Source organism: Oculina patagonica, chromosome 1 (assembly GCF_052425735.1).
Source record: "Oculina patagonica isolate OP01 chromosome 1, crgOcupat, whole genome shotgun sequence".
Lineage (NCBI taxonomy): Eukaryota > Metazoa > Cnidaria > Anthozoa > Scleractinia > Oculinidae > Oculina > Oculina patagonica.
Window position 1 is genome coordinate 9,397,690 of NC_135758.1, and position 11,619 is coordinate 9,409,308.

The 11,619-nt window shown below is 36.9% G+C and overlaps 1 pseudogene; it reads left to right on the forward strand.

Moving 5' to 3' along the window:
* The first annotated feature begins 1,588 nt into the window (after positions 1-1,588).
* The window catches only part of LOC144656150 (uncharacterized), an 11,450-nt pseudogene continuing 1,419 nt past the window's right edge, over positions 1,589-11,619 (forward strand).

The following is an 11,619-nucleotide window of genomic DNA, read 5'->3' on the forward strand; positions in this document are numbered from 1 at the left end:
CGTGGTGGTATTTTAACACAAGGGCCCAAAATCGTCATTTTCAGTAGCTCATGTAGCATTTTTTTATTCGATTCTTTGGGACCTGGAATGAATATTACAGTGGAACCCCGATATAACGATATGCCAAGGGGGCAGTAAAATTATATCGTTATATCGAAGATCGTTATATCGGGGTTCCAGTGTAGTATAAATACATGTGATGGCATTTTTCCAAATAGATCCAAACTGTACATTACAAGTCTCAAACTCGCCGGTCTTACTGGATCTGGCGTGAAAATAACCTTTAATCTGCGTGTTGATATTCTAACACAAGGGCCCAAAATCGTCATTTTCAGTGGCTCATGTAGCACTTTTTTTATTCGATTATTTCGGACCTGGAAGGAATATTAGTATAAATCCACGTGATGGCATTTTTCCAAAAAGACCCAAACTGTTCATTTCAAGTTTCAAACTGGCCGGTCTTACTGGTTCTGGAGTGGAAATAAGCTTTAATCTACGTGGTGGTATTTCAACACAATTGTTCAAAATCGTCATTTTCAGTGGCTCACGTAGCATTTTTTATTCGATTCTTTCGGTCCTGGAATGAATATTAGTATAAATCTAAGTGATGGTAGTTTTCCAAAAAGACCCAAACTGTACATGTCAAGTCTCAAACTGGCCGATCTTACTGAATCTGGAGTGAAAACAAGCATTAATCTACGTGGTGATATTTAAACAAAAGGGCCCAAAATTGTCATTATCAATGGCTCATGTAGCTCTTTTTACTTGATTCTTTCGGACCTGGAAGGAATATTAGTATAAATCCAAGTGATGACATTTTTCCAAAAAGACCCAAACTGTACATTTCAAGTCTCATACTGGCCGGTCTTACTGGATCTGGAGGGAAAACAAGCATTAATGTACGTGGTGGTATTTCAACACACGGGCCCAAAATTGTCATTTTCAGTGGCTCATGTAGAACTTTTATACACCCCATGCAAAACGTGTGACTTACGTAAACCTCGGACTGAGTATTATTTAATTTTGCTAAACTGAACCCTGCCTTTCAAGTCAAAGCGGATAGGTAATTATTAACCACCCGATTTTAAGCTTCTCAAGCTTCTTGTAAAACATCATTTGCGTTCAGTCGGGACATAATTGAAGGCACACAGTAAGACCATAGCTAGGGATGGTCGTTTGGTGCACGATACGCACATCAGTTTAAAACGGTTATAAGTGAATTTCGAGGCCTTTTAAAACAGTTTTGTATTTTATCTGCTCATCAGTTGTCCGTAGACGTGTTGAGTAACCATTTGCAAAAATATTTATTTGAGTTAAATCATTCCGTTGCCGAGACTAAAAGGCTTTAAATAATGCATTAAATTGACTTATACTGTACAGTTGTTATTTTTTGGAGTAAAATGCAAATGCAAGACGCATTTAATTTACCTTAGCACGCGATTGCATAGCACTTAATGACATTAATTCGGCGTTTCTGCCACGTGACTACTGACATGAGTAAGATATAAGATTAAAATCAAACACCTGTCATTTATTACATAATTCAAATCTTATTCTTGCTTCAGCTCTCGACCCAGTTTTTATTGTAATTTGTTATGTCATCAGGTTAAAAAATTACTCTGGCGTTGTGAAATTTACGCTAGCTATACGGACATATTACGGCTTGCGGACATATTACGGTTCGCGACGGGAACCTTGTGTACAGAATGAATCAGCAAATGTCAAGCCAAGATCTTATCCTTCACAGAAGCTCTTCTCTTGCAGACGAGACATATTCGCTTGGCAGCACTTTTACTCTGCAAGACCGCGTGGAGGCGATTGAACACTCCAGCGAAGAATTTTACGAAAGGGTGAGTAAAGGAATTAAGTTTTAAGAAGGAAAACATGTTTTCCAAGATCTCGAAAAGAACAGCGCCTTTTGGCCGCAATTTTCATGCATAAACCTTTTCAAAAACATCTTTAATTCTTTTCTTCATAGACACCTACATTAATTAGTATGAATTGATAAAGAATAATGTCCAGCGTAATCAAACACTTAATTGATGCTTTGCCACGTTTTTTTGAAGTGTAGGAATATATTTTATAAGAAATACGAAATCTAAAATTCTTCTGAGCAAACAGCCTGTTATTTATCCAATTGAATTGTAAATGCTAAGATCACAATCACGATTTTGCCTAGTGGCACTAAAAAACCATTTTATATAAACACGCCTTCAAATTGTTTTCAATACGCCGTTCTTCGCGCCCTGAAGCTTTATTGATATGCTTAGAACGTCGAAGTAACAAGAAATTCCCCCATCTATTTCAACTCATAAATCTGCTAAAACAATAAAAATTATTCTCTTAGGCATTCAAAGGGAAGCAGATCTTTTAATTAATGGTGTTATTTTAATAGAGTTGTTGTTAAATGAATGAAAAAATGGTTTAAAAAAGTACGCCGGCGTTTAGTAACAAAGATTTTGGATAGTCAAATAACATCTTTTTCGATGGTTTTTGTAAATATATTCCATCGATCAAAAAACGTCTTTCTGAAAAATTCCTTACTTTATATTTATATGGTAATTTCTTTTTGTAATTACTTTTTTTTTTCATCAGTTACCGGAACTGAATCGATGTCTGTACAAGGACTGGCTTTATCCTCCAAAAAAGTGACTTGCAATACACGGTTCTTCCAAATACCGAGTCATATTTTGTTTACTTAAATCTACAAAGCCTTTTAAAATTAAAAACATGCTTTGTCGTACCAGCCAACAAATCTTTAGTATGGCACTTTATTATATCTTAGCCAAAGGTGATATACGACAACAGAAATCTCCATGAGGTATCCGCTATAAAAAAATAAATCAATCAATTATATTCTGCTATTCTATGGGTTAGGCAGGAAAAGAGAGAATGAATTACTCTTAGAGACAAAGCAATGGATTTAAAGAATATAATTCGTCTCGAGAAAAGGGCTTATCACGGTTTTCGACGCCATCTTGACGAGGAGGCAAGGCCGGTCGAAATTACAGTGTTTGTATGGGAATTCGACGGCAAATATCTTTTTGCAAAACTTGAATTCTGGACAACTTATGAATTGTAAAGTTAAGATACTAGGCAAAAGTTTTTATTCGCCGAGTTTGAAGGATGTAGCTGGGCTAGAAAACGTTCAGTTATATAATTTTCCCGCGAACCGCGTCAATCATGCGGAAAAAAATATATAGACAAATGTATGGGAAATTAAAAACTTCACTGAACGCTTTCTAGCCCAGCTACATCCTTCAGACTTGGTGAATAAAAACGTCTGCCTAGTATTTTAACTTTACAATTCATAAGCTGTCCAAAATTCAATTTTTGTAAAAGATATTTGCCGTCAGATTTCCATACAAACACTGTAATTTTTACCCGCTTTTCTTACTCGTCAAGATGGCATCGAAAACCATGATAAGGTCTATTAAAATCAATAGATTTGCGTGATTCTAGAGAAAACGTTGCCCTTTGTCTAATGGAAATAATTACTCAAAGGCACGTTTTTACCGTTAATTGATTTTTTTGGCACCACGGTGCTAAATTTCTCTAAACTTTGCTGGAAATGAACTGTTTCACACTACAGCAAGAAGATTTCATGTGAGAATCTGCAATATTTTACTTTGGTGCATGAGCATAGGCCAAACTTTGGACATTTTTTGCGAAATCCTTCCGAATTTTTTTTTGCCACCTTTTACTCTGTACATTCTTTCTTCTGGCCTAAACAGTTTTGATCTTTATCAATGGATAACCCTGGAAAGGAGACCTTGGTAAAGTACTAGTATATTGGCCATTTTACCAGCAATTTGAGCCAAAAACGGATCACGTTTTTTTCGATTAGTCTGTCTGAAAGTAGTCGATATTCGAAATGGACAGTCGTGTGAAAAGATCTATCTAACCAGTATCACTTGCATTTTTCAAGCAACTGCTCACATGTAAACTGGTGGCGTCACAAATGGTTATTATATCGTAGCAAAAGGTAATATGACAATGGCAATCTCCATAAGGCTTCCGCCAGAAAGACATTAATTTACCCATATTTCCTAGGTCAGGCAGGAAATGAGAGAAAAAGGAATTGAAAGAAGCCAAGCAATGGACTCAGTTCGTCTCCAAAGATTGATAGATGTGTGTGACACTAAAGAAGGCACTGCGCTTTATCTACTGGAAGATTGGAATTACGAGCCTCAGGTAAGTGAAACTTGCTTCCCTTTTTAGTCTCGAAGCCGAGGATTGTTTTAATTTTAAGTTTATCGCGTAATCAAACTATTGTCACGAAGCAATGATTCCCTCACTGCGTGACTTTCTGTGAAAAAAATCAGGGAACGTTTAATTTTGGCGTATCAATTGTTTAACTTAGAGGATTGCCGTTTTATGGCAATTTCCCTCGGACGTACAAACGGGGAGGGGGATGCCACCCCCCGTAAGGTTTTTTCGAAATTTTGAAAAAAGGCTTTACTCGACAATGCTGAAACTTTCAGTAGCTGTTCATTTATCTCTTGCGTAAATTTTGATATGTCAAGCATATGTCCATGATATTTGACGATGCCATGGCAACGTCGTTATTACAAGCAGGTCTTGCCAAAAATCTTGATTTTTAACATTTTTATTTTTTTTCCCGTTTTTTTGAAAGAAAATTGTATAATTTGTTTATTTTTACATTCCATAAGCTTTCTGGCTTGATTTGGCATCAATCTCCGCTATTTTCTGACTTTCTAAGAAAATGGTGAAATACAAAATGACGGATCCAATATGGCGGCTCTAATAACAACAGCCAACAAAAATTATGTCATCTTGTACAGTAGGTTAAGGGCTTTCTGTTCAGTGAAAAATTATATCGTTGCCCCTTAAGGTGACTCGATCGAAATAAATGACGTGCTGTATGCCTGTCAAAAATGTCTAATTACTTCACCATTTCCTACTCGATTTCCCTCAGACTTTCGCATTTTACTCTAAATTTATCGAAGATTAATACACACGCCAATATGTCGATGTAATGATTGCGAGTTTTGTGCGATGCTACTTTTATTGAACACACCTATTTGGATAAAACTGCTATTTACAGAAAACTGAGCGCTAGGATTTTGTTTAAACTACTGCAATTAGCTCATTATAACATCTTATTATGACTCTCTAAGTTTCCGAGAAATCGTCGGAACAGAAACCGCGATACAATTTGATCATCAAAATATTAATCTCGGGGAAACCTCGAGGCTGGGAACGCTCCAGCTCTTCCACATTTCGCCCAAAAGTACCATAACCAAAGACAAAGAAAGTTCAATGCATCAGTTTTGTTAGCTCCAAATCACATTCGGCTATTTGCACCGATGAAAAAGTTTGAGAAAATACTATAAACTCACCATTTGCGTCAAAATGTAGGAAGGTCGCCAAATTAACGTTTTTCTAAATTACATGAAAACCATCCGTACGAATTCCTTAAAACAACCGGAACATTAAATTGAACATCTTACACAAATTTTGTGCTACTCTACATTTCTGGAGCTGCCTTGATATGGATGAATTATTTTTTTAAAGTGAAGCACTACTCCAACTCTCTATTGAACATGGCCATGCAAATTTCCTTGGATTTGATTAGAATTTGAAGAATTCACACATGGATAAGGGGGGTGCATTTTACCCCATAAGACAGCGGTTATTTGAATAACAATAAACAGACTACAATGTGTTAATTTCAACTTTAGTACCAACCCTTTTCAAATTTCATGTGGCATAAATTAAGGACACCTCTTACATCAGAACATGAAGCAACTGAACACTGTCAATGCACCCCCCTTATCCATGTGCAAATTTTTCAAATTCTCGTAAATTCCAAAGAAATTTGCATAGCGTTAGCTGCAGAATCCAAACAACAACATGGCCGTGTTCACAATAGGGTCGGAGTAGTGCTTCACTTTAAAACATTATTTCATCCAAATCAAGGCAGCTCCAGAAACGTAAAGCAGCGCAAAGTTTGTGTAAGATGTTCAAATTAATGGTCCAGTTGTTTTAAGCAATTCGTACGGTTAGTTTTCATGCAATTTAGAAAAACGTAAATTTGGCGACCTTCCTACATTTTGACGCAAATGGTGAGTTTATAGCATTTTCTCAAACTTTTTCATCGTTGCAAATAGCCGAATGTGATTTGGAGCTAACAAAACTGATGCATTGAACTTTCTTTGTCTTTGGTTATGGTACTTTTGGGCAAAATGTGGAAGAGCTGGAGCGTTCCAAGCCTTGAAGTTTGCCCGAGATTAATATTTTGATGATCAAATTGTATCGCGGTTTCTGTTCCGACGATTTCTCGGAAACTTAGAGAGTCATAATAAGATGTTATAATGAGTTAATTGCAGAAGTTTAAACGAAATCCTAGCGCTCAGTTTTCTGTAAATAGCAGTTTTATCCAAATAGGTGTGTTCAATAAAGTTAACATCGCGCAAAACTCACGATAATTACATCGACATATTGACGTGTGTATTATTCTTCGATAAATTTCGAGTAAAATGAGAAAGTTTGAAGGAAATTGAGTCAGAAATGGTGAAGTTATAAGACATTTTTGAAAGGCATACAGCACGTCATTTATTGCGATCGAGTCACCTTAATAGACGAAAACCCTAAGGAAGGTTCCCATCACCCACCCTCTTGTACGATGGTGGGGGAATGAATTTGCTTGAACGTCCGAGGGTTAATCATGTTTACAAAGTGTGTTTCACCACTTTTTTGATGTTTTAAGCTTACTCTTTTTAAAGAACAATTAGATTTGTTTTTTTTTTATGTAAAGCAGTTTTTCATTCTTATCTTTTCGATTTTTTTATTTATTCTGGAGATTTTCTGACATATTTTTCAAAAACAAAGTTATTTGCCAGGCGGGATATTAACAGCTAGTCTGTTACGCGGGGTTGTCTAAAGACTCGCGAAATCTTTCATTGTTTGGCTACTTACAGACGCGATTGTGTGTATGTGTGGGTAATTGTCAAATAATATGGTAAGATCAGTTTACTTTGTTAGGTTTGTAGATTCCTTAAACTCCTGTGTGATTCAGGGGTTAATTTAAAAGAGGTTGAAGATTTTCTCCACAACACTCCATTACACATAGCTGCGACCAAGAACTACGTCTCGCTTGCAAAGTTATTGATTGACAGTTATCCCAGCATGCTTGTGGCTACAAACGGTCAGGGTGAGCTTCCGGTTGAAACAGCGATAAAAAATGGACACGATGACGTGGCTGCATTCCTAATAAGGAGAATGGATCACAGAAGGTTGGAAAGGTTTAGGTTTACTTAAAAGCTAAAGTAGGATAACTGGAGTGCTATTTAGGCTAATCGGAGTGCTAGTTAGGCTAACCGAACGCTATTTATGCTAACTGGAGGGTTAGGCTAACCGCAGTGCTGTTTAGTCAGTAGTATTCTACATGAACTGAGTGTTACGTGGTATAAAAATAACATGAGGTGTCTCGCTATTGTCTCAATACATCAACTGAGCGCAGGATAGTTAGTCCCGTCACATAACACTTCTACAAAGCGCCCCCATTCCACGCTGTCTGCTGTTTTCGTACCTCGGTTCAAGGTTTCCAGCCTATTCTATCAATTTATTTCTCTGTATTATGCATTCGTTTGATGTTTATAGCACTTGCTATGAAATGTGGATAGAATGCAAACAGATAGTATTCTTGCGTTTGCAAGCATCTGAATAAAAACAATAATTCTTTTTATTTCTCTAGAGTTGCAGACTTGTTCAGGGCCAAACAGCAAAGAAGAGCTCCAATTAGCCTGGTGAAACTGACAGAAGAGCTTAAAATGCAGGTGTGGATTGCAAGTTGCTGATTGACATTTGTTAGCGGATGATCAGTAATCGACGAATAAAATTATGTGATAACACTAAGGCACAAAAGATATCTGCGATAATTTCTTTTGAAAGGTTGAACTTTTAAAGTGCCACTATGATCAAATTTTCGATTTCCATTTTTTTACAGTTTCGTGTACAATAAGACTTTCTTACTCACCTTGCCAATTTTCAATCCATTACGAACATCAGAAGTCGTTTTATTTTAACGTTTATTTCCGATAATGTACGGCCGCCATTAAACAACCTTGTTCCAAGGCTTGGTTGCGAATAGGGAGAAAATGACGTCAAAGCCCTAAAATACCTCACGGGTTGAAATTAGAATAACAATCAGCATAGAAAACGAAAACGAAAACAAGTCCAAAGTTTTTGTTTCTTTTCGCGTGATTTTCAATACATATTGTTATTATAATTTCAACCCGTGAAGTATTTTGGAGCCTTTGACGTCATTTTCTCCCTATTCGCAACCAAGCCTTGGAACAAGGTTGTTTAATGGCGGCCGTAAATTATCGAAAATAAACGCTAAAATAAAACGACTTCTGATGTTCGTAATGGATTGAAAGTCTTATTGTACACGGAAATGTAAAAAAATGGAAGTCGAAAATTTGATCATAGTAGCACTTTAAAAGCTTCTCTCAAGGTTAAGAAATAGTTCAATAAGCCTTTTGTTTAATTGATAGTTTGCGATAAAACAATCCTTTTTTCAAATTAAAATTAATATTTTAGGACTTTTTACAATTGAAACGTTTAAACATATCTTAAAATTACAATGCATTTTTACTGTGCACTTTGCGTTTTTTTTTTCTTTATTCATATTACGACAGAAAACCATCGTGGCCGTTTTAGATTGTCTCATTTCTCCTCGTTGGCCACACCCACCATGCTTGCCGTCTGACATTGTCCCGTGCCTGTCATGGGAACAGCTTCAGGACACGCCCACTCACTTTCAGGTGACCTATGATATCCTGGAGAGTGACGTCAACGGCAGATTCCCGGATGATGTTCAATACGAGTACACGCCGAAGTCTTGTTACTACAACTTGTCAAAGCATTGCCAACGCACTCTTAACAAGGTCAATTAGAAAATAACGGCCCTTTGTCGATGATTAATACAAAGTAAAAGGAGCAGTATCTTTCACCTGCTAAGCGCCATTCTCGTCCCCAGAGCCTCTTGTCCCTCTTAGCCGGCGAAGCCTGTGCACGAAAAAACAACTTACTTGACTTTTTTCTCGTGCATAGGCTTTTCTGGCTAAGAGGGAGGGATGAAGCGGCTCTGCGACAAGAATGGCAAAGCGTTAATTCTTCTATCACTGCCAGAGTTATCCCAAACCTGAAAATTCATAACAGAATTTGGTAATTCGTGTGGTTATTGTATAGAGGATATAAAGTGTCGATTTCAGTAGTGGCTTGCTCATAGGGAAGAAAGCCTAACCGGTGTAAAAACACAGAACGGAAGGCAGTAAAAAAAATGAACTAGCTTTTGCAGTATAATTTTCCCGAGTTTTTACCTGTTTCAAAACTTTTTAATTTAATTTCTTTTCTCACAGGAAATTTTAAATCATGTTGTGATCAAGTTGTTAACAGAAAGAAAATGGGGGAAAATATGCTGCGTTCTGGTTCAGGTACGGTCAGAATATGATACTTGTCTCGCCAACTCTTTTACATAAGAACAACTTAAAAAACAACTTAAATGATCCCAGCCTCCAAGTCTTAAACCAGCAGATCAATAGATGAGTAATTTTAAAGCTAGAAAGGAGATTACCAGTCAATCAATATTCACTGAAAATTCATAAGGTCACGGACTTAAGAAATTTATTACCCCAGGGACGGGGTAGGGAGTTTTTATTAAAAACCACCATCTGAACTTATTTTTAATAAGACCAATAAAACTTTTTTTACCTTGAGTAGATATAACTTCACAGAGAGAGGCCATTTTCTTTGGTCATGACGTCATTTGGCGATATTTAATCCGCCATCTTGGATTAAACTAGTTTCTTAGGAAGTGTGAAACGTAGTTAAAAATTCTTATTATTATTACAATTATTATTATTATTAAAATTATTATTATAATAAATATTATTATCATTAAACATATTTAGATAAAATTTGAAACAAACCGCGAGTTGGACGAATAATTATGACACATTAGTCGAGACTAAGCTAAACCTGCATGTCGAAATCTTACTGCTTTGACAAATCAGAAATAGCTAGAAATCATAATACATTGAGGAGGTGTCATCCAATCCCTCCATCACCCTTGTTGGTCCCAGTGTTTAAATAATTGTACCTATTATTTGATTTACAGGTTCCGAGGGTTGAATTACTTAATTTTTCTAGCTGTTCTCTGCACCGATTTTATGCTGGCTGCGACGTCACAAGGCTTAGAGTACCAACGGACATCAAGTTTCTTTACATTTCTTAAAGTGTGGGTTATCGCCATGACATTATGGTTTCTAACTGACGAACTTTCCGAACTAAAAAGGTAATTTTTCTAATTGAATCGGAATCTCAGTGCTTTCATTATAACCAATAAAGAAATTTACCCTCGGACGTACAAGCAAACTCGAACCCCCACCATCGTACAAACAATGGGGGTGGATAGCTCCTCCCCAGGGTTTTCGTTCTTTTAAGGCCCAGTTAAATTATTTTGCACTGAGTGGAAAACCCCTTAGCTAACTCTACAAGATGACATAATTTTTGTTGGCTGCGACGTCATTAGAGCCACCATCTTGGATTCGCCATCTTGGATTCCACCATTTTCTTAGAAAGTCAGAAAATAAAAAACTGGATGTAAATTCATTCCAGAAGGCTTATTATACAATTCTGTTTTAAAGCACTGGAAAAATAAAGAAAATTGTTAAAATTGACGAGCGAACCCTTATATAACGAGCCGTTCCAGAAAAGCGCGGCCTTCCTTTACGAGTAGGTCTGTCCGCCATAATGCAAAACAGTACTGGGCTTGTTTGACCACATACCTTCACCGAACGGAGATTACGCAAAATATAAAATAACAAAAAAGACACAGGAAAGAATAACGAAATCCTTCAGAACAGAAAACAGTGCAAACCATTCACAAAACAGCCCATGGAAACGGATTCAAATCCTTCCAGAACTTTTCGACTTTGACAAAATATGGCGACTGGTGTTGATGTGCTCAGTGCATAGTAGTCCGTCATGGGTCTTTAAAGTAAATAAAATATGCACGAGTAAGGGCGTTTGATGCAACCTTCTCGGTGAAGACGAGCTACACCCAAATCCCAGGATACTAGTATTATGTTCCCATGAAATTTTCCTGGATGTCGGGATCACAGCGTGTTATTCTCTAATTTGTTTTACTCTGTTCTTTTCCCTTCAGAGAACCACTAGCCTACATCAAAGATGTCTTTAACTACTTGGATCTGTCAGGATATTTCCTAATTCTAGCGACGTACTGTGTCAGTTTTTCTGGAAGTAACGCAGAGTGGACTTTTGCTTCCTTGGCAATTTTGATTAACTTTATCGGCGTCTTTAAATACTCAGGAGTAGATCGGTAAGTAGGAGGTATTTTTCAAACTCTGCACCCTCTTCTACTTTTGTGGATTGCTTTTTGATGAAAACGAAACAGCCTTATGGCATTATAAAAGCTTTTTACGACTCGATGAATGCTAGTGAAGAAATGTTTCCTCGATGAAAACAGTTTATCAGACCATGTACCTCCTTTTGTACTGCACTACTTAAGCCTTACAGTAAAAGTTGTGTGTGTTACGTGCTATTATTTAATTGCACTAGTACAATCTT